The sequence below is a fragment of the Neofelis nebulosa genome, chromosome 12, assembly GCF_028018385.1.
Source record: "Neofelis nebulosa isolate mNeoNeb1 chromosome 12, mNeoNeb1.pri, whole genome shotgun sequence".
NCBI classification, from domain to species: Eukaryota; Metazoa; Chordata; class Mammalia; order Carnivora; family Felidae; genus Neofelis; species Neofelis nebulosa.
In genome coordinates, this window is record NC_080793.1 from 62,584,411 (window position 1) to 62,612,265 (window position 27,855).

Consider the following 27,855-nt stretch of genomic DNA (forward strand, 5'->3'; position numbering starts at 1 on the left):
GTGGTGCAATCAGTTAAGCATCTGGCTCTTGATCTTAGCACAGGTCATGATCTCCTAGTTCATGATTTCGAGCTCCACATTGGGCTCTGCACTTATGGCACAGAGCCTGCTTGGGATTCTGTCTCCTCTGCCCCTTCCCCACTTGTGCAGGATTGTCTCTCCTTCTCTCTGCCCCTTTGCTCCTTGTGCACGCTCTAAACAAATAAACAAACATTAAGAAAAAAGGAAAAAAAATCAAAACTATTTTTTATTGAAAATAATTTTGCATTGTGTAACCCAATAAATTCTTTTTCTTAAGCCAGTTTGCATTGGGTTTTGTATTATTTCCAAAGGAGTTGTTGTAACAGTTATGTTACATACATACAAGTATGCCTATGACCACAGTCCCTACTACTCTGGCTTAGAACTGTGAATGGTAACCCCAACTGACATGTAAAAGTGCTCTCTCTGTATCTAGTAGGTGCTCAATAAGTGACAGCTTGTTAATAAACTCTGATAGGTTTTAGCATGCAAATATTTTTGTAAATTTTACAGAAGAGTAATGAATTCTCATATTCTGCCATCAGTTGATATATTTTAGTCTTTTTTTATTCTCTGGAGAAGAAATGACCCCATACATTTTGTTTCCTTTCCTTTTTTTGTTTTTGTTTTTGGTTTTTTTTTGCTTCTTTTTTAAAGGCTAGCTGCTGTTTTTGTGAGCATGTAGTTCTGTATTTCTTGTGGTCCCCTGATGAATTATGAGCAGGTATTACCATAATAGGTTACAGTGACTGAGCTACTCACTATGTGAGACTGCATGCTTCAGATTTTATTATTGTCAGCAAAAAATGAGGGCAAACGAAGAATGCTGGGATACAAATGTAAAACATCACTGTATTCCTTTTGTATTAGTTTTTATTTTCCCTGTGTCTTCTCCTTGATTTTCTCCCTGCTCTTAATTGGGATGTCAAGGTAGTTAAGGAACTAAGATAGATTTGAGGAAAATATGCTTTTGATCTGAGAAGATTCTTTTCATTAAATCCACCATAATATACATACAACTAAAGAACCAGTGCATTTCATTTCTAAACATCTTCAAGAGTCACTATCAAAATTCAGCACATCCTGATAGTTTTTGATGTTTCTAGAAAAATAGAACTTTGAGACTCTAATTGGTTTCGTAAAAATCTCCACCTATGAGGAACTTCCTTCCAGCCCTATTTACCATTAACTACCATATTCTTGGAATAGGATTCATTGAGGTTAATATTAGAATACTTTCACCGTAGTTAAGCCAAGACAGACTAAATACTTAGCTAGTAAAATTACGTTCCAATTTTATTCCAAAGCCCTCATTCATTTTCCCCCAGTTTTACTGAGATATAATCAACATAGAACACTGTATTCCTTTAAGATGTACAACATAATGATTTGACATATGTATATACTGTGAAATGATTACCTCACTTTTTAAGTTTTTTTTTTTGAGAGAGAAGGAGAGAACAAGCAGGGAAGGGGTAGAGAGAAAGGGAGAGAGAGGATCCCAAGCAGGCTCCAGACTATCAGTGCAGAGCCTAATGTGGGGCTTGAACTCACAAACCATGAGAATATAACCTGAGCCAAAACCAAGAGTCCGACGCTTAACTGCCTGAACCACCTGGGTGCCCTACCTCACTTATTTTTATTTTATTTTTGCCAAGATGGTTTTCAGAAATCCTACGGCATGCAAACTTGTTCATCCTGTGAATTTCCAGGAGTAAATGTTCAGAAATAACTGCTACATTGTAGATATTCAGAAGAATGTTGTATATAACCCAGGGGGTATTATTAGGTTAAGTGCTAAGAATAACAAATAAATGCATTTATTTGGGTGAGTGAAAGCTCTGTGAAGGTCCAGGTTTTAGGTTTGTTTCATGTTTGTGCAAACAGTTTCTCTCTCAAGTAAAGAAAAGTGCAATAAGAAATTTGCAGAGCTCTATTTGAGCATGGTCCAAATTATCCTTTAAAAACTGCTGCTACTGAGGGGTACCTCAGTCAGTTAAGTGTCTGGCTTTTGATTTTGGTTCAGGTCATGATCTCGGTTTGTAAGTTTGAGCCCTGCATCAGGTTCTGCACTGACAGTGTGGAGCCTGCTTGGGATTCCCACTCTCCATCTCTCTCTGCCTCTCCCGTGCTCTCTCTCTCAAAATAAATAAATAAAATAAACTTTAATAAAAAAATAAAGACTGTTTGGTGGGCAATGTAAACTTTTGAAATGGGTACTTTTAAGAATGAAAGAGGCTTTGTTTTTAAATTCAAGTATAATTTAGTAATAGTGTTGTTAGGCATTCTTTTCTTTGCCTCTTATATAAATGGTTCTTCAAGTATCTGGATAAGGTAAAACCCTTTCTAAACCAATCACCTCTAACAAGTATTGGGTATTCATCTTTCTGCCACAAGAAATCTCTATTTAGTCTTTGGACCTAGCCACCTGTCCTTATTTATTTCCAGCTCAATACCTATGACTTCATCATAATAGGTGTCTTTTTTGCTCTCCTCAAGCTTGCCCACTCTTGGAACATCCATCCCTCTTGCTGTCTGGAATGCCCACCTCACAGGGATCCTATTGGCATTCTTCTCTGCTAGATCTTATTTGCCATTCTTTTTCCATCACACTGCAATATTATCAACTAATATGTGTTTTTTCCAAACCTCACACATGGAGTACATCTGGAAAAGGACTCCCATTCTGTGATGTGCAGAAGAAAGGTCCAAACGACCTCACTCCCAAAGCTGACAGCTGGTGGCAGATGCCAACTGGAAGTTCAGCTGGGGCTGTTGCCCAAAGGTTTCAGTTCTCCTCCATATGGCCTTATCTAGGCTTCCTTGCTGCAGCAGCTGAGGCCCAAGCAGGAGAGTTCAAAGAGGACAGGCTTTGAGGTGGTGTTCCATTGCAGCTAATGTCAAACCTATTTTTTTGATAGAACAATCAGATATGAGTTGTTTGGTTCAGAAATGCATAATACCAGGGCAGCTCCAAGAGAAAAATACTGTTTGATAAAACTGCTAAAACTAAACATCAAAGGAAAATGTATACCTTATTTTGAAATGTGCTTTAACAAAGTAGCCTGAGGAAAGAATGTAAAGAAACTTCTACCTTGAAAAGGGAAAGGTCGGTTAGTTACTCCAGTCCTATGATGGGTTGGTAATCAAGGACCTTGAGGAAAGGACAATCTGAGCTGAAGGGCTTAGGTCTAAAAAAACAAATGGGGGTCAGTTTAATAGTCTTCAGGGCCAAAGGGATGATCCATTTATACAGGTTGGAGACATGTACTATCTTAAGACCAAGACAGCCTACCAGAAAGATGAAGTGGAATAAGGCCCATGGATGTCCACAGATGAAGAAGGGTTCTAAATGACCAGTTGATGGTGAAAGTTCTCCTGGTGGGGAGATATTTTGGTTGTAGACACTGTAAAGTATTGACCCCAGAAGGGAAAGGTGGAAAAGCTGGCCAAAGGGTCTGGGGAATATCCCAGGAGAACTAACTCTCTGGGGATGGTGGTTTCAGAAAAAGAGAGGCCCATGGGGCGAAGGACAGGGCTGGGTCTGGCATCTAGTGACATCTGCATGCACCAATATTCAATTGGTCAGGACTACCAACTCTGGTCCTCCAGAGAGCTGCAAGCTGAGACAGCAAAAGTCCAACAGGGCTGGGTAAGATGTCAGTGTCTGCAGCTCACTCAAGGTGACAATGGGCATATCACAGCAAACCTAAGAGGAACTGTCTGTGTTCCAGTGGTCTCCATACCTCTTAGCTGCCTGGTTCCAGACCCTCCACCAACACTGTGTGCTGGGAAAGACAGTTACTCCTCCAGGACCTTGGAAGAGAAAGTAGCAGAAGAAAGGTGGCACAGTACAGTACTAAGGGTACCACTTGAGAAATTTTTCCACCAAGGTGGCAGCAGATTGCCTACATGTAGACAGAAAGACCTGGATGCCAATGGTCCTGCTTCTTAGGGCCTCACGTGACCTGCTAGGTTTGAGGTGCTTCACACGAGCTTGCATCTACTGGTGAAAGTGAGCACCATTAGGCCAGGCCCTACATCACTTTGGTCAACTGTTTGTCTGACCTAAGTTCTCTAGGCTTCTTCCACACAGCACCTGAACTAAAGCCACAGACACTGAAGCATCCTACTTCCTTGTTAGACTGACCGGTCATCACACAGCTGGAAAATACAAGTTGGAAATGATACCTAGTCCCCTGTGGGATTCCTGTAGGGTGGGAACCAGCTGGAGTCAATGCACCCCACTTAGTAATAAATTCCCACACCAAAGCATAGGGCCTTCCAGAGCAGTGACCTTAGAGGTGTGAGTTCCCACCCACCAGCTGCAGGTCTCATCAGCCTTGGAGCTCTGGAATGGAGAGATCATGTCATGTGGTGAGTCTCCCTCAGGCCTGGGGTCTCTGCAGCCTCTGTGAAGTGGTAATGTCATAGATGGGCTTACATATCTTTCTTTGGACCTTTTTCAAGGGGGCACTTAAGCAATGGCTGTGCTGTAAGTTTAGGGGAGGGCAAGAGCCATCTGCTGGAAGCACCTGTATGGAGCATGTTCTATCCCCACAAATGGAGCCTTCAAAAAGGGAACCTGAACAGGAACATTATCAGGAATGTTTAGAGCCCACTGTGGGCTGAAATTGAAAGAATTTAAGTGCAGGTGCACTCTGGTTCCATTCACTGTATCAAAGTCAGGTTGTTGCAGCCTTTGGTTTTGCACTTCGACACCAGCCTTTCAAGGTGTCAAATTTAGAACTTTTGTGCTGTCAGAGGCAGCTGGCTCAACCTACAAATGTTCAGCAAAGGTAAAATGAATTTTCATAACTGCTTGACAGTGTCTCAACTGCCAGTCCCTGTGGGACTTTCTTCTGTAGTGTTCCCACCTAAGAAAGATTAGCCCAATCTTAATGCTAGTCAACAGATTTGGGCAGAGTCCAATTGCTGTTTCCTATTTCAAGTTATATTGTACTTTGGTGAAAAGACTCCATTTCAATGCTACAAAATTCTAATTTCAGCTTATTTGAAAACTTATGTGGTCTCTACACCCATATGTTTTCTTGGTTTTGAAGGGAACAGTGAAGATAAAGGGAGCATGATACTCATGGTTACACACTCACAAAACTTTGAATTTTCCCTATACTAGCACATAATTGGGTATATTCCTTATAAGGAGCACATTACCAGGGTTCGTTCATTCTTTTTCTTTCTTTCATTTTATTTTTTTCAATATCAGACTTTATCAGACTTCTAACACTACTTAGGAGGTCGGGTGACATGAGTGATTGTAATAACAGCAATGAGTAATAAAATGTAATTAAATCGTAGTAAATATATATATATATATATATATATATATATATATATATATATATATATATATTTAAGGTTTTTAAGTAATCTCTATACCCAACATGAGGCTTCAACTCACAACCCCAAAATCAAGAGCTACACACTTTACTGACTGATCCAGCCAGGTACTCCCTTATTAAACACTGTTATGAAAATTTAAAAAGGATGGAAGGAAGGAAGTGAGGGAGGGAGGGAGGAAGGAAAGAAAACTAAGGGGCAACTGGGTGGTTCAATGGCTTAAGCTTCTGACTTCAGCTCAGGTTGTGCAGCGTTGGTGGTATAGTGGTGAGCATAGCTGCCTTCTGACTTCAGCTCAGGTCATGATCTTCCAGTTTGTGAGTCCAAGCCTGCATTGGGCTTGCTGCTGTCAGCACAAAGCCTGCTTCAGATCCTCTGTCCCCCGCACCCTCCTTGCCCCTTCCCCACTCTCTCACTCTCTCTCTCTAAAATAAATAAACATTAAAAAAAATTTTTTTTAATAAAACTAACATGATTTTAGCATTCAATGTCCAGCTAGTTGCCAATTTTTTTCATCTAGTTGACAATGTTAACAGCATATTTCATGTATATCAGGTCTTGGCATACATGTAGAAGACTTTAAATACAATATAAATTAATATTCATAAATGTTTCCAAAGCTTTGCAAACACTGTGCTAAACTAATTCATGAGTGATTCTGGAACCACTCACTGAAATATGAAGAGAAGCAAGAAATGGATGCGCCACACTACTGGCAAATGGTCATTGTTATGTAAGAATCCCTTGCATTCATCTATCTGAAAGGATCTGGCAAAAAATGTAATTTGCTATGATGTCCTACTTACATGCTTCTGCTTCTCAGAACCTCTCCACTCTGCAGTAGTATCCATCTCTGATGTTGGCACAATGTCACAATGCACAACTGGGGAGCCATCACAGCATTTGGATGCAGTCACATTTTCTTTTGAGGACATCAGAATATGTCCAAGATAAGAGATGTCTTGAAGTGTTAATCTCCCTGGGACCTGAAGGGTAGCAGAACACACCACTTCAAAACATATCATTTTGGCATCAGGATTATTTTGAGCTGAAGGCAACTGAGAAGAATCAAGTATAAAAAAAAAAAGCTTTCTTTCCTCCCCCTATTTGCCTAAAAGCAAAACGTAAACTCATAAAGGTATTCCCCATCTTCTCTCAACCAGAAAGAACAGAAGTTAATGACTAGAGATAATTCTATACCCTTACCAGCTTGGAGACTACACCAGTGGAATCTCCATGACAAATTTTACTAATTTTATGTTCCATTAGTTCCCCATATATTTGCCTTCCCGCAATTTGCTGCCCTAGAAACTCAATTCCTTTGTTTTATCACTTCTCTAAACATTTATTGCTCTTTTGTTAAGATGCTATATAAGCCATGGAGCACCTGGCTGACTCGATGGTAAGAGTGTGTGACTCTTGATCTCAGGGTCATGAGTTTAAGCCCCAAGTTGGGTGTAGAGATTACTAAAAAAAACTTTTTTAATGCTATATAAGCCCAAGTTCTAGTCATCCCTTTGAGTTACTTATCTCTGAGTACTCCCACATATATACACAATTCGCATATTAACAAACTTGTTTTTCTTGTTCGTCTTTCATCAGTCTAATTTGCAGGGCCTCAGCCAGAGAACCTATGATGGTAGAAGGAAAAGAACTTTCACTATCAACAATATCCAAACTATAGAAAGAGCCCAAATGTCCATCGATGGATGAATGGATAAAAAAGATGTGGTATATATACACAATGGAGTATTACTCGGCAATCAAAAAGAATGAAATCTTGCCATTTGCAACCATGTGGATGGAACTAGAGGGTATTATGCTAACTGAAATTAGTCAGTCAGAGAAAGGCAAATATCAGATGACTTCACTCATATAAGGACTTTAAGATACAAAACAGGTGAACATAAAGGAAGGGAAGCAAAAATAACACAAAAACAGTGATGGGGACAAAACATAAGAAACTCTTAAATATGGAGAACAAATAGAGGGTTGCTGGAGGGGTTGTGGGAGGGGGGATAGGCTAAATGGGTAAGGGGCATTAAGGAATCTACTCCTGAAATCATTGTTGCACTATACACTAACTTGGATATAAATTTAAAAAATAAATTAAAGGGGCACCTGGGTGGCTCAGTCGGTTAAGCGGCCGACTTCGGCTCAGGTCATGATCTCGTGGTCCGTGAGTTCAAGCCCCGCGTCGGGCTCTGTGCTGACAGCTCAGAGGCTGGAGCCTGTTTCAGATTCTGTGTCTCCCTCTCTCTGACCCTCCCCCATTCATGCTCTGTCTCTCTCTGTCTCAAAAATAAATAAACGTTAAAAAAATAAATTAATTAATTAATTAAATAAATAAAAAATACAAAAAAAAAAAAAAAGAGGAAAACCATGAAGAAGAAGAAGAAGAAGAAGAAGAAGAAGAAGAAGAAGAAGAAGAAGGAAAAGAACTTTCTCCTGCCTCCTACAGGCCTTACAAGTTTAGTGTTTGTGGTATGTGTGGGCCACTAAGTACAGGGCCCTCTTGCTTAGGTCTGAAAGTAAATACTTCCTTATTGGGTTCCTATGATAAGCACCAAATACAGGCCATTTCCCCCCAATGGACTATGTAGTCCAAATGTAACCATGGTAAAAGCATGGCCACTGGAAAAATGAATGCCCCAATAAACCTCAGCAACTCCCTGATGTTGCTATTAACTTAAAATCACCCTATACTGACTAAACCTTCCAGGTTTCCTTCTGGGATGCCCAGAACTAGTTGATGCAGGAATCTTCTACCAAACTGCCTCCATATAGGACTAATTGCCTGAATTATCACCAAAAGCCTATAGCCTATAGTCCTTAGGAAGTCATACCATAGAAAGGATGCATCCAGAGTACCCAGCTACTCCCTAAAAGATCTGTGCTCCAATGGAAGCCATCTCTTCATGTTAAATGGGCCCCCTAGATGTGTTTTGATGAATTTAACACCTTAATTGCCCCAAACCTAATTTTTCAGTAACTGGAAATATATAAAAATAAGGTAATTTCACACTATTCAAAGAAATTATTAAAGGCCAGGGAGTACAGAACTTGTTGGCTTTTTGGGGGAAAAAAAGAATCTTAATGTTGCAGGAGTAAATATTAAAATCTAAATATGTGTAAGTGAAAGCTCCATTTTAACATGTAATCTCTGTTTTGCAGATAAAATAATTTTACCCTCTAAAAACAGTTTATAATGCTACAAATGTGTTACAGTTTCTTAAGTTAAAAATAAATATATGTATGTGTGCATCTATATTTAAGGTCTAAAGAACAACTGCCCATTTGCCAGTCAATTAAAATACATATATACAGATAGGTCTATACATATATTTTCAAAAGTAACATCATGAAGTTTCAATTCATAAATATGTATGAAATGTGAAGAATTTGTTTCTGAATATTTTGCCTGAATGTATTTGTGGATTTATTTAGCCAAAAAGATAACTTGCCAGTGTGAAGGACTGTGTCCGATGCTTAATATTCTATGAATTAAATTATTTTATAGTCAACTTTATAAAAGCACATCTTAGGGGTACCTGGGTGGCTCAGTTGGTTAAGTTACCGACTTCAGCCCAGTCATGATCTCGCCGTTTCTGAGTTCAAGCCCAGCATTGGGCTCGACAGGCTCTGCTGACAGCTCAGAGCCTGGAGCAGGTTTCAGATTCTGTGCCTCCCTCTCTCTCTGCCCCTTCCCCACTCATGCTCTTTCTCTCTCAAAAAAAAAAATAAACATTAAAAAAATTTATAAATAAATAAAAGCACATCTTAGGCTCAAAAAGAGAAATCTAACTCTGGGTTGGTAAGAACAAGCCATAGGGAAGGAATGGATAAAAAAGCATGGCCCTGAAGCCAGACTCCTAAAGGGGGAAAACTGGGATTTAGACAATCCTACCTGCCTTGAAGGTGGTAGAGTACTAGAGAGAAGGAGCCTAGTTCCTTAAATGAATGCATGGAGCAGAACCTCCACCAATCCATGTTAAGACTGTGATGTGAACAATAAAATTTTATTGTGTTGAGCACCCTAAAATGAGGGGTATTTGCAGTAGTTTGCCTAAAAATTCACACAATTATTACAAACCTAATTGAACTGTTGTCAGGATTGAAGGAAAATAAACTTGCCTAAGAAAAGCAGCTCAAGTTTTAGAAAGATGAATGTCAAATCAATTGCTGGAAGCTGAGCTATCCCAGCCTGAGTGGCAGGGCCCGGGCTGTGGACGGATTGGTGACTGCAGGGCGGCCCACAGACAGTGAAGCTTCTTGTACTCCCACCTTTAGGTAATTTGGCCTTAAAACTACCTGGGGTATTGTCTGTTGGGGAATTGCCCTCAGCAGGCCCCCTGGGAAAAGAACCATTAGGGAAGAAAATAAGGTTCCGCAAGAAATTGTGCGGCCTTACATTTAGCCCTTGCCATCCCCCATGGAGACTCCTCTACTTACAGGAAGGATAGCCTCATACCTTTGCCAGCAAAGGCAGCCAACTAAGAAGAGACATATGGATTTGAAAACCCCACTCCGGCAACTAAGGAGTGTATCTCTGGGCACAAGTGACTTCAACCCCTAGGCCCACCTGGCCCCCCGGAGGCATTCCAGATGATGACTGAACCTAGTTGGTTAAGGTATAGAATGGTTCACTGGTTCCTAGGTGCATTGTCTCTCTGAGAATGTATGGGGCATGGGTTTCTAAGGCTTTTTCAGCCCCTTTCTGGCACCTCGGACCGAGGCAAACACATTGTTCTTCTGGCCTCATGTGGTTAGGAGGTCATGTCCCTGTAACTGTTCCACTTGAGGTGTTGAGAAATGGAGGGCCTTTCACGAGAACAGCAAAGCGAATGCTTTGTAGATTATAGATAAATGCAGATGCATAATGGAATAATGTAAGAAATTAATCTATAATCAAAGGGTATGCGGGAAAGTTAGGGGAAAATCACCATGTTATTTCTTAAAGGTTGTTTACACATAGGAACATTTTTAAAATTAGGTAATGTTAGAAAAACATAGATGATGTATGTTACAAGGAAATCACTAGCATATATAATGCATGTTTACTACAATAAATCGGCCAGTTCAACACACTGCTGTTGTCTGTGTCCATTTTTATTTTTTGTTTTTATTTTAGTTTTTTATTTTAGTTATTTATTTTTAGTTTTTTTATTTTAGTTTTAGTTTTTCATTTTAGTTTTTTATTTTCTAGTTTTTTATTTTAGTTTTATTTTCACCGACGCGGTTCTTCCTTTGGGAACCCCTGGACCTGCTGGAGCTGGACTCTGGCAATCAATGAGTCCTCTTTTCTATGCTAAATGATTCATTAATAAATCATACTGGCTCCCTAAAATAATTGTTCCAAATTGGGAATTTAGCGTTAAATACTCATCACATTTCAAAAGGTGATCAAATACATTACATAATGAATCTAGGAAATTTAATATTTTAATTTTTAAAAATTAACTGTGTGTTTTCTCTGTTGTGATTAGTACAGTCTGTACACAATGAAAAATTGAAATTTGGGGGCATGGCACATTTGGTTGATCCATGCAAGAACTTGCATTCCTGAAGTAATACAGAATAGCTAAAGGTTTAAGTAAATATAATATAAAATATGGGATTTCAGTCAAATGTATTATAATTAAAGTATATCTTTAAAAAAACCCATACATTTCATGAATTTGCTTTAGCAAAACTCAAGAATAAAACCACCCAAGTGTTTTTAACTTAGAATTTTGTAACTTTTCAGGGCTCCTGGGTGGTTTAGTCTAACTCTTGGTTTCGACTCAGGTTATGATTTCATGGTTCATTAGTTGAAGCCACGCATCGGGCTCTGTGCTACCAATGCAGAGCCTGCTTGGGTTTCTCTCTCTCCCCATCTCTCTGCCTCTCCTTCATTCGCACTCTCTCTCTCAAAATAAATAAATAAATAAATAAATAAACTTTATTGGAAAAAAAAGAATTGTGTACATTTTGATTCAGGTCTCAAAACTACAATCTGTTTTAAGGAAATAATCCTACGGAGCAATGTGGGAGTTTAGAGGTTCCTTTTTATTTTTTTTATTAAATTTTTTTAATGTTTATTTTGAGAGAGAGAGAGAGAAAGAGAGAAAGGGAGACAGAACACGAGCAGGGGAGGGGCAGAGAGACAGAGAGACAGAATCTTAAGCAAGCTCCAGGCTCTGAGCTGTCAGCATAGAAACTTACACGGGGCTGGAACTCATGAGCCATGATATCATGACCTGAAGCAAAGTCAGACATTTAACCAACTGAGCAACCCAGGAGCCCCTTTAGAGGTTCCTTTTAATGCCATGATTTCTAGAGTTGTTTAGGCCTTTGAACAATTTATGAAAGCAGTAAAAGGGGTTTGTAAGACTTCCCCTGAATTTCAAAAAGTTTACTAGGTATTGTGGTATAAATGAATGCGCACTGACTATGAGTATGACAGATGTGAGTTCTTTAGTCAACTTGCTCTTTGATAAAAAGTCAATTAGGGGCACCTGGGTGGCTCAGCTGGTTAAGGGTCTTACTTCAGCTCTCATCATGATCTCACAGTTTTTGAGTTCAAGCCCCATGTAGGGCTCTGTGCTGACCATTCAGAGCCCAGAGCCTGCTTCTGATTCTGTGTCTCCCTCTCTCTCTACCCCTCCCCCACTCGCACTCTGTCTGTCTCTGTCTCTAAAGTAAATAAACATTAAAAAAATTTTTTTTAAGTCAATTATTTCACTACAATTTCTCATATGTAAAATAGTGTTAGGAATACTCAAATTTCCTTTGTCAATTCCACTTCAGTAAAGATGAGGGGAAAAAAGTAAAGAATACTTAAGGGTGCAAGCCATTAAGCATCTGACTTATGCTCAGGTCATGATCTCATGGTTCATGAGTTCAAGCCCTGCATTGGGCTCTCTGATGTCAGCGCAGAGCCTGCTTCAGATTCTCTGTCTCCCTTTCTCTTGGCTTCTCTCATGTTCTCTTCTCTCTCTCTCAAAAATAAATAAAAATATTTTTTAAAAGAAAAGAATGCTTAACTCAAAGGATTGTTGTAAGACTTATATAAGATAATGTTTTTAGAGTCTGGCATATTGAAAATATACAATAAATGGTTTTTCTCTCCCTCTCTCCAATAAAAACTACAGGCAACATTTACTAACTAGAAGGATGGATAAGATAACCTGAGTTACTTTTTTTAAATTGCTATTACAGCAGTTCAATATGAGATAATTTCCTTCAGAAATATTATTATACTGTTATTATTCTAAAGTCCTATTTTGGCAGTACTATACGTATATGATGAAAATATCTGAAAAACAATTTCCTTCTAACATTGTGTTCCTTTTGGTAACCAAATTGTCTCAGAATCTGTGCATAACCATAAAAAACATCAATAAAAATGGTCCTTGGGATAGAGAACCACAGGATTAGTATGTCAGCATGTATTCTCAGAAATGAACACTAGATGGCAGCTTTTAGACAAGATCGTCTGGGTAAAATGACCCATTTTTCTCCACTCCTGACAAAACCTAAGCCCAGTCTTCTTTGAGCATGGAATCTTTCTTACCCAGGGGATCCTACTTCCAGGGGCCTTCCAACTTGCCTCCATCAAGATAGCGGTTACTAACCTTAAAAATGAAGCATCTGTAGAGGATTATGGAGAGAAAAGATTAAATAAAAAACAAATAAACAATAACAAACTAACCTCTAAGCCTGTCCTTGTTTTATACTTTGTAAAGTCCCTCCATTATACTTTACTTTCCTTTTTAAAGAATCAATACAAGGTGATTTCATCTTTGCGGTGATGAAGAGGGTAGAGCAGGGGGAGAAAGGAATCTTCCTCAATCAATTCTAAAGACCTCTGTTCATTATAACAGCAAGTTTTTCACTTTGTACTTGTTCTTTTTAAAAAATCTTTCTACTCTACTTTTCTTTTAACAAGTCAAGTGTTTACAGTGTAAGATTTGGTATATGTATCAGTCTGTCACTAAGGGTGGGAGATTAGAAAATATATTTGGTTAAGTTCACCACCACAGGCTCATGAGGGAAATAAGACAGCAGCATAAATTTCAGAGTAAGGTACCCTTTCTGGCATGTACATTTTATAAGCACAGCACCGAAGTCTTATTAAGTAGCATTTTATCATCTTATATTAGGGTAAGGAAAAAGGAAGTGCACTACTATGAGTCCCTACTACATAATGGGTGCTTTACAAAGCCTGCACCATATTAGGTAATTAATACCTTTTACTCATTTTTTGAGATGAGGAATGTTTTTTAGGAAGATTAACTAAAAGGCCCAAAGTAACACACAGGATGGTAACATCAGGAACTGAAATTAGGTCTGCTTTTTTTTTTTTTTTTTTTTATGTTTATTTTGAGAGAGAGACAGAGACAGAGTGCAAGTGAAGGAGGGGCAGAGAGAGAGGGAGACACAGAATCCAAAGCAGGTTCCAGGCTCCCAGCTATCAGCGCAGATCCTTATGCAGGGCTCCAACCAACAAGCCGTGAGATCATGACCTAAGCCTAAGTCAGTGGCTCAACCGACTGAGCCACCAGGCGCCCCAGACTGCTTCTTAAAGAAGGCATTGTGAGTGAGATGTTAATTCTGATAACTTGAATTCATTTCTGCCTTAGGAAGATTTTTTTTCTCTTTAGCAACAGTTCCTTCTGTATCCTAGACAAGGGTCAAATTACAGTGGAGCTGGCAGTAGTGGTGGAGTGGAGGCAGCAGGGGTTGCGTGACCACCTGGGTTTTTGAGATGGCTGCTGATATTTCTGAATCTGGTAGGCATGATTGCAAAGGAGAGCTGGGCAAATACCAAGTTAGATGCAGACTACCCACTTTAAGTCCTCTACTGTGGAGTCTGTTCATTACCAACAGAGTACTGTGAATATATGCCTGATGTTGCTAAATGTGAACAGTGGTTAGAGAATTTTCCAAATGAGTTTGCAAAACTTAACTATAGAAAATTCACCCAAACAAGAAGTTGGAACTAGTGAGGGTCAAGGCACACCAGGGGAAGAAGAGAAGAAAAAGCAGAAGACAGGTGGAAGGGGTCAAATAAAGCAAAAAAAGAAGACTGTACCACAAAAGGTTATGATAGCCAAAATTCCCAGAGCAAAGAAGAAATATGTAACAAGAGTATGTGGCCCTGCAACTTTTGAAATTGATCTAAAAGAAGTACAAAGATTTTTTGCTCAAAAATTCTCCTGTGGTATCTCAGTAACAGGAGAGGATGAAATCATCATTCAGGAAGGCTTTACAGATGACATCATTGATGTCATTCAGGAAATATGGCCAGAGGTGGTGAATGATGGTAGCATCGAAAATCTTGGAGAAGTAAAGAAGTGATTTTGAAAATTTGTCCCTATTTAATGATTTGAACTGAGAGTAGATATGGCCAAAGGGAGAGAGGCCTTTTAAAAATATATATATTTATCCTACAGTAAAACTGTAGACTACTCTCACCCTTGGCATTTTCACTGTTCTGTATAAGGCTGCGTGTTCTTTTAATTGCCAAAGTCTAAAAAACAGGGGAAACTGTCATGCTTACGCATGAAATAGAATTTAGTCAGATAAAAATTTTTGGTCATTTAGTACTGACTTTTTCTCTTTTTAACTTTTTATTTTTGGAAAAACAGATTTTTTTGTGCAAAGCTTTTCTGTTTATTATCTTAAAATAATCATGATTTAATGAGTTAATTTTCTTAAAATAATCATGATTTAATTAAATCATGATTTGAAGCTGAGTAATGTTTTAAAGAATTTGAATTTTGGCTTAATCATCATTAATATTGTCTCCTTGCTTCTTTGGTGTGATAGTTTTGAGATGCTTGGGCATCTAATAGATTTGTGGTTGAATTTCCTTCACTGATACCAAGTCCACTTCGTGATCACAGTAAATTAATGTTAGTAGGAGTTGTTCACGTTCTGGAGATTATTTGGTAAAGTATACTAAAGCCTTAAAACCATCTGCAGTCTGACCCAGTAAGCTACTTAGTTGACATTATCCTAAAGATAGAATTATTCTTGCTAAAAACTGTGGGTGAGGATGTTCACCACAATGTTACTCATAAAAAAATTGCAACTGATATAAATGAACAATTGAGAAATGGTTAGAGAATGATGGTGTACCATATGGTAGATTATTCATATATTTTTAAATATTTTCCAAGAATACTTTGGAAACATGTTTGGTAATGTTAAATAGGGAGGAAGACCCCAAATCCATTTTATACATTACTGTCACCACTGTTTTGAGTGAAAGGCCATTCAGAGATGCTGTGAGTTCTTGTTCTAGCTATAAATTCTGAAAATAAAATTCTACCCAATTGGAAAGAATATACATCCATGCTCTCTCTCTATATATATAGGTAGTCTGAGAAATAACAATTGAAATGTCTTTCTCATAAGAGAAACAGTGACAATGAATTTTAATGAATGCACTAAATGAACTTAAACTTTGCACTTAATAAAGGTCTCAAGTCAGGTGCTACAAATTGAAAAGAAGACTCCTGGGGCGCCTGGGTGGCGCAGTCGGTTAAGCGTCCGACTTCAGCCAGGTCACGATCTTGCGGTCCGTGAGTTCGAGCCCCGCGTCAGGCTCGGGGCCGATGGCTCGGAGCCTGGAGCCTGTTTCCGACTCTGTGTCTCCCTCTCTCTGCCCCTCCCCCGTTCATGCTCTGTCTCTCTCTGTCCCAAAAATAAATAAAAAATAAAAAAAAAAAAAAAAGAAAAGAAAAGAAGACTCCTGGTATTTTAAATTGCTATAGACACCTTTAAGAAATTTAGAACCCATTGTTTATTGCCCTACAAATTACAACCTTGAATGAATGAGTGGTGTTTTTTTAAATACTTAAAATCTTAGAAAAAATGTGTAATAAAGATAAATTAAGAAAATGAAATTCTGTATTAACTGTGAATTTTACTAAATATGAGTATCTAATGAAGCAAATTTATCTATCAAGACCATTTGGTATGTATTGTGTATGTATTCTGTTGGTGCTAGAAGGTATCTATGTACCTGTATCAACCATGTGACTTTATGTAAAGATTCTCAATGTTCACAGTTCTTGGCAAATGCAGTTTTAATACATATAAAGCCAGCAGTGGTTGTTACTGCAGGATAATGGAGGATTAAAATTGTCCTTGTCTAAAAAAAAAAAAAAAAAAAAAAAATTTAGTGGACTTTGTTACAGAATGGCAATGTTATCTTCTTGTTTTGTATTAATTTTCCAGATATTGAATTCTCTGCTTTTACTGTTTTATTTCAACTAATTGTTCCTGACCTTTCTCATTCCGCTATCTGATCATAGGGTATGTTAGTTTCCTAGGGCTATATAGTAAATACTACAGACTGGGTGGCTTAAAACAACAGAAATTTATTCTCTCACAGTTCTGGAGGCCGTAAGTCAAACATTGAGACATCAGCAAGGTCACACCAACTCTAAAGTCTCTAGGGAAGAATCCTTCCTTGACTCTTCCAGCTTCTGGTGGTTGCTAGCAAATTTTGGCATTCTTGCCAGATGACAGCATCACTCCTATCTCTGTCCGTCTTCCCTCTGTGTATATCTGTGTCCAAATTCCCCTCTTAGGACACCAGTTGCTCTAATCCAGCATAATCTCATTTTAACTTGACTACATCTGTAAAGACCCTATTTCCAAATAAAGTCACACTTACAAGTTCCAGGTGGACATGGATTTGGGAGATATACTATTCAACCTAGTACATAACATTTGTTTTTAGTTTCTTGATACTCTGCTTTAGGGTCTGTTTCTAGTTAAACCTGGAATAATCGCAATGAACAGGACTACTCTTTCAACTTCCTTCTGTGGTCTTCCAACTTCCATCTACAATCTATGATTTGTGAGTGGCTGGTATCACTTTATCTTGCCTAGTGAAGCATTTCTGTCTTCATGTTCTAATAGAGCTTGGGCCCTGATTCTCTATTGCTTATTTCAGTATATACATAAAGTTTTTTCATTACTTTTGTCCTCAGTTTCAGAATTCATCTCAAAATAACTGTTCCAATTCTCTTTGCAATTCTGTAATCAACAGATCTGTTCTTTCCTTTTGGAGACATCTTTTTTCTAATGTTTGTTTGTTTGCTTATTTATTTATTTTGAGAGAGAGAGACAGAGAGAGAAGGGGAGAGGCAAAGAGAGAGGGAGACAGAGAGTCCCAAGCAGGCTCTGTGCTGTCATCGCAGAGCCCAACGTGGGGCTCAAACTCACCAACCATGAGATCATGACCTGAGTCAAAAATCAGGAGTTGGATGCTTAACCGACTGAGCCACCTAGGCGCCCCACATTTTGAGACCTCTTATGACCTTCAAGGTTTTACTCAGCTCAATGTGGCTGGTTCATCCCAATTCTCTACTTTCTGTGGCAACTGCTCTATTTTCCAAAACCTGAATTTCTTGCCCCCTACTCTTGAAATAGCTCACATTTGATGGTTTCTTTAACAACTTTTGCTTCATTGATGTTGTGGTCTTAACGTGTTTCCCCCAAAAGTTCTTATGTTGAAATCCTAATGCCTGGTGTAGTGGTATTAGGAGGTAGGTCCTTTGGGAGGGGCTTATCCATGAGGTGGAGCCCTCATGAGTAGAACTAATGATCTTATAAGAGAGACCCCAGAGAGCTTGTTTGCCCCTTCCACTAAGAGAGGACACAGCACTAAAGCACAGTTGTAAACCAAGTGACCATATTGGCACCTTGATCTTGGACTTCCCAACTTCCAGAACTGTGAGAAATAAATTACTGTTGTTTATAAACTAGCCAGTCTGTGGTATTTTCTTATGGCATCCGGAATGGACTAAGACAATTAATGACCATTTTTATTTTTATAAATTTTAGTTATTTCTTACGTTTTATCTTTCCAGAAATTTGTAACATTTTTCAGATTTCTTTGCCACTTCCTTCTCAAAGTCCATCCTAAATTTATCTTCCTCTGTCTTATGCCTACTTTCTTAGAGTCCCGAGTACAATTTTAAGCCCAGCCTTCTTAATGAGTTGTAAAAAAAAAAAAAAAAAAAAAAAAAAAGTGAGTTGTATTCTGAAGCATATTCTGAAGTGGTCATGAACCCAAGGATTTCTTTGTTCCTGTTATCATCTGTTAATGTTTGGACACATTCTTAGGAATTTCTGGGTTTTTTTTTTTCTTTCAAGTGAGGTTTATTTTCAACAATTTGAAGTTTAGTTATCTTATATAGTCTATTTTACACAGAAAGGAACTTTCTCCAGATTAAAATAATATATTCACCAATCTCCATCAAGGCCATGATAATGAGAGGCTTCAAGGCCACTCCATGAACATCAGATCTAGGTATAAAAGCTACAGAAAGCATAGCCGAGGTTGATTGTTTTCTTTTTGGGCATTCTTCACCTTACCTAACTTCCTATTTAGGTGCCCTAGTGGCCAAATCTTCCTTAACTCAATTTTTGGGATGTTCCTCTGATAGTTCCAACATGGGACACCATTTCCCTCTATGTTTGACTCAGAAAAGGGTTCTTGAACTGCTACTCCTGTGAGGGTCTGTGGTCAAATGCAAACAGGTGGACAGGGGGCAGGACTAGGGGAAGGAGGAAAACATGTAAGCTGAGAGCTTGGGGTATGGCCTCCTCTTTGATCTCTAAGTGCTATATCCTGTGTCCATCTACCACTACCACCCCTGCCACACAACCCCAACCCCTCCCCACCCTCTGTCATCCCCATCTCCTCCTCCACCCTGGCATGGTCTGTAGCCTCCTCCCATTCTCCTGCTTCCTTCTACCCCTCCCCCTAGAACACATCCCCTCTTTGAGTCTGTATACCCAAACATCCCTCATGGAAAATAAAGATTGCCTTACCTGGGAAAAAAAAAGAAAAAAAAAAAGGCCTTATTTTCAATAGAACAAACACTGGGAGGCCTTGGTTTTTCTTTTTCTAGTCTATCCAGTGCCAATTTACTTTGCTGTTACTTCCTGTTTATTGTCTTTCTCATTGTCAGCCATCCAGATATCGTTGGAAATAAGTCTATAGCATTTATTTATCTAATGTGAAATATAACACACATACTGAAAACTACACAGAACTTATAAACCATTTAAATACTTATAAAATAGAAACACTTTAGACACTATCCAACACATACACCTGTTCTGTAAACACCCTACAACTGCCTCCCTCCCTCCAAGATCACAACTCACCCCTCTCCTCTGGAGAAATTCCACCCTGATTTCACCCTGAATCACTTTCTTGCTTTACTTTCTCCCCTTTTTAGTATCATTACCTTAATGTACCTTATCATACATAAACAGCACAGTTTGGTTGTAACTGTTACTGAAGATTACATATATGAATTATAGTCTATGTATTTTTTTATGTCTTACTTATTTCTCTCAACATTGTGATACTTATCCATGTTGCATTTAACTCTAATTTGTTCCTTTTCATTAACATGTAGTTTTCATATATTTTATGAATATAGCATACTTTCTCCTGTTCATAGATAAAGGGATTATTTGTTTGTAGCTATCAAGAACATTCTTGTCCATGGATCCTGGGGCACAGGTGCTTATGTATCACTCAAGATCTTGTTAAGATGCAGAGTTTAATTCATATGATCTATAGTAAGGCCCAGAAATTTACATTTCTAACAAGTTGCTGGGAAATGCTGAGGTTTCTGGTGTATAGTCCGCAGTTGAGTAGCAAGGGTGAGTGTATAGCTGGAAGAGAAAGTGCTGGGTCCTAGAATATCTGTATATTCAATTTTTTAGAAAATGTCAAGCTGTTTGTAAAATTGTTGTGTCTATTTACACTCTGTCCAGCAGTGTTTGAATGCTCCTGTTGTTCACCATTCTTGCCAAATACTGGGTACTGTCAGATTCTTAGTATTTGTCAATCAGAAGGGTGATTTAAATTTGCCTTTTCTGGATATTTATGAAATTAAAAGGCTTTGTTTATGATCCATTTAGATTTCCTCTTTTTGGAAAATATTTGAAGTTCCCTGCACTACCACCCCATTTTCTTTTCCTCATTGAAAAAACTGCTGTCCCTTTGACCACTGTTAGAGAGGAAAAACTTCCTCCACCCTTTTAAGTTCAGCAACTGGGGATCTGATAATTAAGGTTTATTCATAGGCATATGGTGTTAATAAAGGAGGAATCTAGCTCATTGAACAGTTAGTCAGAGGCTAACCTAATTTAGTAGAGAAAAACAGACTTTGTGGGAAGAATAAAGAGATTTACTTAAGAAAAACAAATGGGTTTTTAAAAAAACAATCTGGAAAGAAACTTTGTGATAGTTTGTTTATGCTGCTGTGAGTGGTTTTCCTTACTTTTCATGGCCATAAAACTCTTCTGGGAAAGGGATTTATAGTAGGTTTACTCTTGATTTCTCTCCTTGGGGTAGGCTGACCCTGACAGGGAAATTCTTGCAGCCTCACTTCCCAGATGTTTCTGCTTTTAGTTATATAAGGGAAGCTCTGAGAAGGCTTCTTTCTGCACGTATTGATTCTCAAATGTCTTCAGCTTAAAATAATCTTCATACTGACCTTGGGGTTCCAAATGGTCCCTATACCATCTTGTGAGTTTCCAAGTATTTTGTTTTCTTCTGGACCTTTATTTTTTAGTATTACCTTTTATAGTATCAGTGCTTTCAAAAGTACTCATTTTAAATTATTTTTATTTAATTTATTAAAAAGAAAGGGATTTTCTGGTGTCCATTTTCAGTTGAATCAAATACTGGACACGTGGGGGCGCCTGGCTGGCTCAGTCAGAGGAGCATGCAACTCTCGATCTCAGAGTCATGAGTTCAAGCTCTACTTTGGCTGTAGAGATTACTTAAATAAATAAATAAATAAATAAATAAATAAATGAATAATTTAAATAAATAAAAAAAGATACTAGACAGGTAAGCATTCTTTTTTTAGCTGAATTGTTAGAGATGCTTTTCAGCAATCTAAGTGAGAATGAATCTTTCAAGTACAGCATATTTGTTAGTTTCTGAGATAAATTTCTTACCTTTCTAAAAAGAAAACACCTGGAGTTGGTGAAATCAAAAGCAAAACATCAGAACTTTTGCTTTTCCATTTTTCCTATGAATTTGTCTTGTTCTAGGGGGAAAAAACAAAACAGAGTCAGGGTAATGGATTCCTCTTATAGCTTTATAGTTTGTTTAGAATTTTTAGAACCCACTAAAGGTTTTCTATTTGTTTCGTTTTGCCAAATACCTTTCCCTTTTTGCCATAGCTGATAGAAGCTCAGACTGAAATATGCTCCATCACAGCAAATGAATTACGCTTGGCAGAAAATTTTCCTTTCAATTTTCCCAATCATATTGAATACATTATCTCTGCTGCAGGTTCTTTTATTAAGAAGCAGGATGTGGGGCGCCTGGGTGGCGCAGTCGGTTAAGCGTCCGACTTCAGCCAGGTCACGATCTCGCGGTCTGTGAGTTCGAGCCCCGCGTCAGGCTCTGGGCTGATGGCTCGGAGCCTGGAGCCTGTTTCCGATTCTGTGTCTCCCTCTCTCTCTGCCCCTCCCCCGTTCATGCTCTGTCTCTCTCTGTCCCAAAAATAAATAAATAAATAAATAAAAAAAAAAAAAAAAAGAAGCAGGATGTATATTTGGATACCTGACTCACTCAGTCATTTAAGCCTCTGACTTTGGTTCAGGTCATGATCTCCCAATTCATGAGTTCAGGCCCCATGAGTGCTGACAGCTCAGAATCTGGAGCCTGCTTCTGATTCTGTGTCTCCCTCTCTCTCTGCCCCTCCCATGCATGTGCTCTTTCTCTCAAAAATAAACATTAAAAATTAAAAAAAAAAAAAAGAGGGGCGCCTGGGTGGCGCAGTCGGTTAAGCGTCCGACTTCAGCCAGGTCACGATCTCGCAGTCTGTGAGTTCGAGCCCCGCGTCAGGCTCTGGGCTGATGGCTCGGAGCCTGGAGCCTGTTTCCGATTCTGTGTCTCCCTCTCTCTCTGCCCCTCCCCCGTTCATGCTCTGTCTCTCTCTGTTTCAAAAATAAATAAAAAACGTTGAAAAAAAAAATTAAAAAAAAAAAAAAAAAAAGAACTAAAAATACATTAAAAATTAATGAATAAAACAAATCAATAGAAAAATTGACAAGGGTTTACACTGAGTTCCCAGAAAAGAAAAAATATACATGGCTCTTAAATATAAGATGCTCATTTCCCAAGAGAAATGAAAATTAAAAATATTATGTGATATCATGACAATCTATCAAGTCATCAAATGAAATAAGTATGCTAACATTTTGTTGATAAGACTATGGGAAAATATATACACACTGGTAGTGGAAATTAAATTAGTATGATGCTTACAGAAGGCAGTGGCATTTATCTATCAAAATTTCAAATACATATAACTTTTAACACAGAAATGGTCTTTTAGGAATTTGTATCATCATAAATTTGCACAACAACAATTTTTTTCATTACAGCATTGTTCATAATAGACAATCCCAAATGGCTATCAATAGGGGACTGGTTATAAAAAATAAAAAAATAAAAAAAAACACATAGTATAGCCATACCATGGAATCTGTACAGCTGTACAAAAAGTGATAACATTGTATATGCGTATGGATCTCAAAAATTTTTTATTTTTTAAATTTTTTTTTAATGTTTATTTATTTCTGAGACAGAGAGAGACAGAGCATGAGTGGGGGAGGGGCAGAGAGAGAGGGGGACACAGAATCTGAAGCAGGCTCCAGGCTCTGGGCTGTCAGCACAGAGCCCAACACGGGGCTCGAAACTCAGACTGTGAGATCATGACCTGAGCCGAAGCTGGACACTCAACTGACTGAGCCACCCAGGCGCCCCTCAAAAATGTTTTTAAATGAAAAAAAAGTAGGATGCAGAACATTATGTAGATTAGGCTACTCTTTGTGTGTAAAAAAAAGAAAGTAGGAAAATAAGTGTATTTGTATTTCCTTGGCTCCCAACTAGTTGTCTAGCCAACTAGCATAAACTACCATAACCTCCCAACTAGTTGTCTTTGGGATGGGGTGCATTGGAAATTAAGCAAATAGGCTGTAAGGATGTGAAACAGATTTTTCACTATATACTTTTCTACATTTTAATTTTTTAATTATATGACTAAAAGACTTTTACCAAACTTATCTTAAAGATAGATTGGATTTTTAGGGGCACCTGGGTGACTCAGTCAGTTGAGCATCTGACTTCAGCTCAGGTCATGATCTCACGGTTTGTGGGTTTGAGCCCCATGTCGGGCTCTGTGCTGACAGCTCAGAGCCTGCTTCAGATTCTGTGTATTACCAGCATTACCTTGATCCCAAAACCAGACAAAGACCCCACTAAAAAGGAGAATTATGGACCATTTCCCTGATAAAGACAGATGCAAAAATTCTCAACATGGTACTAGCAAATCGAATCCAATAATACATTAAAATAATTATTCACCATGATCAAGTGGGGTTTATTCCTGGACTGCAGGAATGGTTCAATATCCATAAATCAATCAATGTGATAAATAACATTAGTAAAAGGATAATAACCACATGATCCTCTCAATAGATGCAGAAAAAGCATTTGACAAAATACAGCATCCTTTCTGGATAAAAACCCTCAACAAAGTCAACAAAGTAGGGATAGAAGGAACAAACCTCAACATCATAAAGGCCATATATGAAAGACCCAGAGCTAATATCATCCTCAATGGGGAAAAACAGAGCTTTCCTCCTAAGGTCAGGAATACAACAGGAGGGTCACCTGGGTGGCTCAGGTGGTCAAGTGTCCAGCTTCGGCTCAGGTCATAATCTCATGGTTCATGAGTCTGAGCCCTGCATTGGGGCCTAGTGGGCCCAGCTCAGAGTCTGGAGCCCACTTTGGATTCTGTGTCTCCTTCTCTCTCTGCCCAGCCCCCGTTTGCATTCTCTCTCTCTCTCTCTCTCAAAAATAAATAAACATTAAAAATATATATATTTAAAAAAAAGGAATATGACAGATATGTCCACTCTCACCACTGTTGCTCAACATAGTACTGGAAGTCCTAGAGTCAGCAATCAGACAACAAAAAGAAATAAACGGCATCCAAATCAGTATGAAAGAAGTCAAACTTTCACGCTCTACGTGGAAAACCTGAAAAGACTCTGCTAGAACTGATCCATGATTTTAGCAAAGTTGCAGGATATAAAATCAATGTACAGAAATCTGTGGCCATTTCTATACACCAATAATGAAGCAGCAGAAGGAGAAATCAAGGAATTAATCCCATTTACAACTGTACCAAGAACCATAAAATACCTAGGAATAAATTAACCAAAGAGGTAAAATATCTGTATCTGGAAACTATAGAAGGTTTATGAAAGAAATTGAAGACACAAATGGAAAAACATTCCATGCCTCTGGATTAGAAGAACAAATATTGTTAAAATGCCAATGCTATCCAAACCAATCTACACATTCAGCTAATCCCTATCAAAATAACACCATCATTCTTCACAGAGCTAGAAAAAACAATTATAAAACTTGTATGGAACCAGAAAAGACCTCGAAGAGCCAAAGTAATGTTGAAAAACAAAACCAAAACTGGAGGCATCACAATTCTGGACTTCAAGCCTTATTACAAAGCTGTAATCAAGACAGTATGGTACTGGCACAAAAACAGACATAGATCAATGGAACAAAATAGAGAATAGAGAACCCGGAAATGGATACAGAAATGTATGGCCAACTACTCTTCCAAAAAGCAGGAAAGAATAGCCAACGGAAAAATGACAGTCTCTTCAGCAAACAGTAATCTACGGAAGAAAGAACCTGGAACAATTTCTAACACCATACACAAAAATAAACTCAAAATGGATGAAAGACCTAAATGTAAAGAAACCACCAAAATCCTAGAGGAGAAAACAGGCAACAACCTCTCTGCCCTTGGCCACGGCAACTTCTTACTAGACATGTCTCTGGAGGCAAAGGAAACAAAAGTAAAAATGAGCTATTGGGACCTCATCCAGATAAAAAGCTTTTGCACAGCAAAGGAAACAATAAAACTAAAAGGCAACCAACTGAATGGTAGAAGATATTTGCAAATGACAGACAAAGGGTTAGTATCCAAAATCTGTAAAGAAATGTATCAAACTCAACACCCACAAAACAAATAATCCAGTGAAGAAATGGGTAGAAGACATGAACAGACACTTTTCCGAAGATGACATCTAGATGGCTAACAGACACATGAAAATGCTTAACATCACTCATCATCAGGGTGATACAAACCCAAACCATGAGATACCATCTCACACCTGTGAGAATGGCTAAAATTAACAACTTAGGAAACAACCAAAGCTAGAGAGGAGGAAGAGAAAGGGGGACACTTCTGCACTGTTGGTGGGAATGCAAACTGGTGCAGCTGCTCTGGAAAACACTATGGAAATCCCTCAAATAATTAAAAATAGAGCTACCCTGCAAGCCAGCAATTGTAATACTAGGTATTTACCCAAAGGATACAGGTATGCTGTTTCAGAGGGGCACATACATCCCAATGTTTATAGCAGCACTATCAACAAGAGCCAAATTATGGAAAGAGCCCAAATGTCCAACGACTGAATGAGTGCATGTAGAAAGTGTGGTGTGTGTACACAATGGAATATTACGATCAAAATGAATGAAATCTTGCCATTTGCTACAACTTGGTTGGAACTAGAACATACTATGCTAAGTGAAATAAGTTAAAGACAAATATGTGATTTCACTCATATGGGAATTTAAGAAGCAAAACAAATGAACATACAGGCAAGAAAAATAAGATAAAAACAGAGAGGGAGACAAAACATAAGACTCTTAAATACAAAATCTGAGGGTTGCTGGGAGGGGGGTGGGGGCATGATGGGCATTAAGGAGGGTATTGTTGAGATGAGCAGCAGGTGTTATGCGTAATGAATCACTAAATTCTACTCCTGAAACCATTATTACACTATTTTTTAACTAACTTGGAATTAAATAAAATTTTAAAAATGTTATCATGTCAAATCAAGTCAAATACCATGAAAGGATGGGGGATGCCAAATACAACGGTAAACACCTAAAGATGGCAACTGTGTATTAGTCCTAGCACCATGAGATTAGGATGGAAATCACGGACAAGATAGAAGGTGTTTCCTGAACTGGGCAGCTAAAAATCTAAAACAAACAAACAAACAAAAACAGGCCAACTTAGATTTACATTAGTGGAAGAGAGGGTGGATTGTGGTTCTCCTGAGTGAGAGAATACATTCGTGTGGCGCAGGCTCACACCCAGGATAACCCAATGGAAAGGGAAGATGACAGCGACATAGCCGCATCACGGGTCACTAGCACGCGCGCTCCCCACTCGAGTTCTGGCTCTGAGAGAACACCCAACGCAGGACCGATTCCCCAGCTGCGCCGCCCTGCCCACTGCACCCTTACTTCAACCCTGGGGTGGGGGTGGGGGCGACCTCTATAGTCTCAGCAGATGAGGGCGAACAACTACCCGTGGTCGCCAGCTTCCGGACCACCTTCTCAAGAACCCAAAGAAGCGCGCCTTTCCGACTCCGGAGGAAGAAATGGTGAACGAAGTGTTCAGGAGACAAAGCTGGTGGCAGTCGTATGCTGCGCATGCGCTACTAACGGGGAAACCAAAGTGGGAAAAGAGGCGGTAAAGACATTCGCCCCCTAGAGGCTAGTAGTCTCCAAAGTCGCAAGCGACGTGGCAGTCACGTGACAGCTGAGCCAGAAGTCTGTCATATGACACACACGCACACACACGCCTCAGTAAAGGGACCAGTGGGAGAGTAGCAGTGAGTCACGTGAGTCTCTGATAGGTTTCAGGCCCTGGGCCAGGTTCTGTTACCTTCAGCGTCACCGAAAACCCGCGCCATCCTCTAGCATTTTCTTGTTCCTCTAAGATGGGACGGCCCCCGTTCTTAATAGAGGGGAGAGATTTTGAACAGGCGGAATGAACAGGTGCATACGTCACTGTGGAGAACCCCTTACTGACGCACTAAACCCCCAGGGTATGGACAAGTGTCCCACAATGCAATACGGCTCGTTGCGGTCTTATGGGTATTCGGCTGCGTGGTGACGTCAGAACGCGGCTTCCGCAGAAGGGGTTTTGAGGCCCCGCTGCGCCCGACGTGGTTACACCGTCACTTCCTAGACGGAAGTGACTTGTTTTGTGCGCATTTTCCTGTGTTGTGGCTTGAGTTTTCTGCAGTCGGCTTACCGGAATTGAGACGTTCTGGCCGGTACTTCTTTGCTTGCGTACAGGGAAATAGAAAACCGAAATCGTTTAAAAACAAATTGAAAAAGTATGCAAAGGCAACCCACAAAGAAGACTCCAGACTACCCTGATTTCCTTGGAAAGTTAAACCAAACATATTACCAGGATAACTTTCCTGTCTTAATGAGATATTTACAAACTGGGGAAAGGAAGACAGTCAAAGGGAACACTTCAACTTTTTATGGGGCACAGAATAACCCTGATGGGGAAACCTGACAGG

The 27,855-nt window shown here is 39.0% G+C and overlaps 1 long non-coding RNA gene and 1 pseudogene across 3 annotated transcripts; one reads left to right on the top strand and one right to left on the bottom strand.

Moving 5' to 3' along the window:
- Positions 1-229: 229 nt before the first annotated feature.
- LOC131491903 (uncharacterized) lies at positions 230-27,024 on the bottom strand. Of its 3 annotated transcripts, XR_009251718.1 has the most exons (5): positions 26,847-27,024; positions 21,376-21,467; positions 6,189-6,368; positions 3,056-3,837; positions 230-2,927 (listed from the first exon to the last, which is right to left on the bottom strand). It is a non-coding gene; the product is annotated as an uncharacterized LOC131491903 (long non-coding RNA). The 3 variants fall into 3 exon arrangements; XR_009251716.1 differs by lacking the exon at positions 3,056-3,837 and having other exon boundaries at positions 26,847-27,002; XR_009251717.1 differs by lacking the exons at positions 230-2,927; positions 3,056-3,837; positions 6,189-6,368 and adding an exon at positions 6,375-7,013 and having other exon boundaries at positions 26,847-26,996.
- Positions 14,117-14,963, top strand: LOC131491902 (density-regulated protein-like; annotated as a pseudogene).
- Positions 27,025-27,855: the final 831 nt, after the last annotated feature.